Consider the following 5,272-nt stretch of genomic DNA (forward strand, 5'->3'; position numbering starts at 1 on the left):
ACACACCTGGATGCTAACCTGGCCCATAACCACCAGAATGTTGCTATGGCATTCTCATTACAAATGCAAAGGTATAGTAACTGGCACTTGTATGCATAATGAAAATACCAAGAAATGTGCACCACAGGGAACCAGGCAACCGGTTATAGCCCCACTTATGCACCCACCAAATCTTGGTTGACTGTTCTGAACTTTGGCTCCACAGGCAAGCTGATAAACCGTCCCCCAGAAAACCAACCCCAACACAGCAGCAAGCCTGATTTTTGATGTGTGCTCTGCCATTAACCTCAACTACTTCCCAAGGAGAGGTTGGGGGGGGGAGGTGGTTAGTATGGGAAAATGAGTACCTGACAAATAATAGATACATCTACTCAAGGAAGCTAGGAACTGGTTGCACTAGGGAATTTTGGAACTTTTGTCCCTAGTGGGACGGTGCCGCTAGGGCAACATGGGGTAGGATAAACCAGGACCACCATTACTCCCTTCCATGCCCTAGGGGTCCTCCCTGGACTTGGTGGTCTGCAATGATGCTATGTGATGCTTAGTCTCTGCTCAAACTTTCGCTACGATAGCATCAAAGGGGGGAATGTGGCAGCACCTGTAGGTTTGGCTACCGTGACAATATGAGGACAGCATAAACAAAATGGTTGCTTCTGATAAAATGTTTTGTTTTACTTTTAAAGTTTTAGCAGAATTTATAATACTCTGCCTTTCTGACAAGCTGCTTAGCTGGTGAAAAAAAGGTTTGTTTTCCTAAAGTCTATGTCCTGAGTCCATCACTGGTTTCCCAAAACTGTTTGCTGCTACAGAAGTTGGGGATGGAGTACTAGGAGGTTGTTTATGGGCCGTTGAGGGTAACCCCCTAGCCCTAGGGGGGGGGGGGACCTCGGGCCTGGGAGCTCCGGTGCAGGAGGGATCCTCTGATATCCCAAGGAGTAATATTGTTCAGTGGAACGGGAGTAGGTGCGAGGACAGCAGGAGCCAGCGAGCACGTCCAGGAGATCTCCAAGGAGAAGACAGCCAGGTGGGCTGGTGAGTGTTACAGTCAGGGAGGACAACCTGAGAGGACTGGATGAAAGCAGTCTGAGATGGATACAGAGTCAGTCTGGGAGAACTGTGGAAGATTAGCCAGGAGGGCTAGAGAAAGGGGCAGCTGCAGCTAGATGGGCTGGCAGTGCCTCAGGAGGTGGTGCTGGGATCAGTAGCCGCAGGAGGACAGCTTGGCACTAGGAATTTGCTACACAACCAAGGTGTCCGCGGTCCCTTCCTATAAAGGGCACATTTGCTAAAATCTGACTGAGCCCTATCATCAGATCACCTAAGAGTGTGCCAGCTGGTCCTGGGAATTTTTTTATTTTTTTTGCTGCAAGCAAGTGTTGTGCTGGAGGAGCTGAGGAGTGGGCAAATAGACTTTACAGAAGAAGTTGTCCCTGAAAAGTTCTGCTAAAGTCAAGTGGGCATCCCATAATAGTCTTAACCCCATCCAAGTTAAATACCCCTAATAAAACCCCCAAAACAAAGCTGCAAGAACTGTTTCTTGATTCAAGAGTGCTGTAGAAAATTCTCTGTGCCTGGCTGGGCAGGGTGGGGGATCCCATATTCATCAGGGGCTGCTGAGGGGGCTACTGTACTTCTGGGTGTAGGCAGGTGCAGTCCCTTTTCTCTACTGCAGGTGGTGCTTGTCCGCAGCAGCAGTGCAGATTGGAGGAGGAAGTCAAGGAGAACCTGGTTCCTCTATGATTTCCTTTCCAACAGGATGCTGGTATCCGAAGTGACTTTGGCAGCCAGCTTGGGTCCGGGAGAGTCCATTTAAGCTAGAGTAGGGACAGGTTACCCATCTCTCAGGGACAGGTGCTGAGCCTCAGGGAAAGGCTCTGTAAGAGTAGGGAAAGTGCAGAAACACGCCATTCTTCCTGAAATCCTCCCTGTTTGGGTATGGACCTGCCAGGCTGCGTTCTGCACCTCGAGACAGATGCTATCGACATCTCTGAGTCTTCAGTCTGCTATCTTATTGCTGTCAACACTTGTAAGCGTTCCCGGTCAGGTTGTCTTCCCAACTGGTCTGTTGTGTATTGCTGGACTTCTGTTACAATATATTCCTCTTACTGCACTGTGTGTTTTCTGCTCGCTGCACCTACCCACATGGGAATCAGAATGTGCCTGTTGCTAGGGACAAATGGAAAAAGGGGTTTTCACTTTGCCCAAAATTTGGCAAAAAAGGGACAGTTCAATTAAACTTTAATTCCCTCTCACGTGACTCTCCTTACAGATAGGAGATGGCGTTGGCTAGACATACCGGACAGACATGCAAATTGTATATTAAAAAAGAATAGCGCAACCAAGCAAAAGAAATGACTATTAAATATGGAGACAATCCATAAATAAAAATGGGGGTTTAGTCCCACCATATGGCCATATCGTGCTCAAGCCCACCACTGCGTCAAAGTACCCCGTTATCAGTGGGTCCTACACTATCCATAGAAAAGGGGTGAATCCAGCCTCTCCAACCCTTGGAGACAACACTCCTTGCTGGGATGGATGTGCTAATGCACTACAAAGGACTCCTCCTGTATCTACTTGATGGTGGACTCTGATAGAGTACAGGTGTGTGTGGGGGGTGGGATGCTCAACCACAGAAGTCTGGTCAGACTGAATACATAATAAACAAGCAAAAAATTGGGGGAGCAAACCCTGAACATGTATATCTAAAGCCGGTGCAGCTATGGACCAAGCAACATGTATATTAAAAAAGAATAGCGCAACCATGCAAAAGAAATGACTATTAAATATGGAGACAATCCATAAATAAAAATGGGGGTTTAGTCCCACCATATGGCCATATCGTGCTCAAGCCCACCACTGCGTCAAAGTACCCCATTATCGGTGGGTCCTACAATATCCATAGAAAAGGGGTGAATCCAAATTGGGACCCTACAGGAGATGCTTGATTTTTACTGAGGCACCACATAGGCCCCCTGGAGTATGGGGCCGGGTCGCAATTGTAACCCCTGTAGGTACGCCCCTGGGTGGAACTTTGTTTATTGTAAAAGAGAAACAAATCTACCCATTGTTTCTTTTAAAGTGATAAAAAATGTTTTGGTTAAAATAAAAAATATGTTATACTTACCTGCTCTGTGCAACGATATTGCAGTCCATCTCCTCCTCTTTGGTTCTCCCCCACCATTGCTGTCCACTCCTCCCTCCTCTGGGTGCCTTCTAAACAAGCCAAATGCTAAAGAGGGTATCGTGAGAGCACACTCTGAGTCTGGGCTGTGTGCATCCATAGACCCACAGAGCTAATAAGCCACTCCCCCTCACAGGTGTTTGATGCTAAAGCAGGAATTGAGGGGAGCAGTGCTGCAGCAGAGATAGCATTGGAGCGGTGACAGGAGCCAGGTAAGTATTTAGGGATGAGGATGGGTAGGACAGGTAGTGGACTGTTTTATACCTTATTGCAGAGAATGCCATTGGGTTGAATAAAAACTTTTGACTATGAGGACCACTTTAAGCAACACTGGTGATGTCTTCTCGCTATTTTTCTATGTTCTCAAATTCTAAACTATATTTAGTAGAGAAAAATACTTTCTTGTTATGTTGTCCTATTTGGTTCCACTGGCTATGTCTATTCTGTGTCTTTTTTGTCTCTTAAAAAATTTTCCCTACAATTTTACTTTTCAAATCCGTATGCTATGCCCAGGGAGTCCCTAGAACAGGTGTCAAACACAAGGCCCGCAGTCAGAATCCAGCCCATCAGGCCATTTCATGTGACCCTCGCACCTCTACTGCAGCTGCGGCACCCCCCCCCCTTGTCTCCGCCCCCCACCATGTCTCAGCGGTCAGCAGCAGAGAGGAAGACAGAACTCCTTCTACAGATAATGCACTTCTCTGTGAAGCCACAGCCCTCCTCCAGTCCTCCTCCAGATCCTGCAGTTGCTGCTTCCCAGCTCTGCCCCCAGATTCTTCCCAGCAACAGCATAAAGTAAGGGAGGTGCACTGTGATCTAGAGGGCAACCATAATGCTGTTGCAGCCCGAGACTAAATTAAGTTCCTAGGATATCCACTTTTCAGGAATCTCTCACTCAAAACTCCTTACTCCCTCTCTAACATCCCAATATTGGAACAATTTTTCTTATCCTAATAAATTCTCCTTTTTGAGCTGCTTAAATACCATGCCTAGGATAGCAGTTGGCGGCATTGCGGAGAGAATTACGAGAAATGGGTTTTCTGTACACTTCTACTTCCAATTTCATGTCACATACTGCACCTTTTAACAGCAAGTCCAAAAAGTTTATAGATTCCTTATTCTCTTAAATCGTGAGTCGTATATTCTACTCATTCTGATTCACATAGTTGACCCATACTGAAACTTCCAGATCATCATCTGCTTTGCACTTTGTTTGATTTATAGTCACTAAATGATGAATCAGCACATTGTAATTCTACTTTATTCTCCATTACAAGATAATATAGAATATTTACACCTTATGGTCCTAACTGACTCATCATTTGGAGCATCTTGGTTTAGTCCTAGACAAAGCCCAGGAGTATTTCTCACTTCTGCCTCAAGAGAAACTCCAGTTTCTCCTATCCCAGATGATGCATCCTCCCAGGCCAGGAGTCAGGCAACTCATGTCCTGGGTTGGATGGAAGGCTTTCTTTGAGGTAGTCCCATTTGCCCAGTTTCACTCCAGACCCCTGCAATGCAATACTCTGTCATCATGGGACAGATCAGTCCATTTCCTAGGCAGACTGGTATTTTTGGCATTGGGGACCACTTTGTCCCTGGCTTGGTGGCTCGAAAATTTTGCTCTGACATCTTGTCTCCTGATCAACATCCTGGGGCTTTGGGTGATTTGAGCATCTCTGTAGAGTTGGATCATCCTGCTGGAAGGTCACCCGATCCAAAATAATCTGGATACCGTCTTGGCAGTGTTGTACCTCAACCTTCAGGAAGAAACCAAAAGTCTTGGCATGGCAAGAAAGGTAGAGGGGATACTGTCCTGAGCGGAACTTCTTATCCTGTGTCACAGATTGGGAGAGTCTGACCTTCTGGCCTCCAAGTTCAACAACAAAGTAGGTAGGTTTGTCTCCAGCAGGTACAGGGATCCTCTATTAGAAGCAATAGATATGCTAGTGTAGGGTTCTCCAAACTGTGGCCTGTGGGCCCACTAGAAGATTTTATCTGGCCTGCAGCAACTGTCCTTGAAAATACCCAGGCTGGCTAGTGGTCTGTGTATCATAATATGGAGACAGGCCCATCCACTGCCAGCAA

Source organism: Pelophylax lessonae (genome assembly GCF_965119305.1).
Source record: "Pelophylax lessonae genome assembly, chromosome: 10".
NCBI lineage: Eukaryota > Metazoa > Chordata > Amphibia > Anura > Ranidae > Pelophylax > Pelophylax lessonae.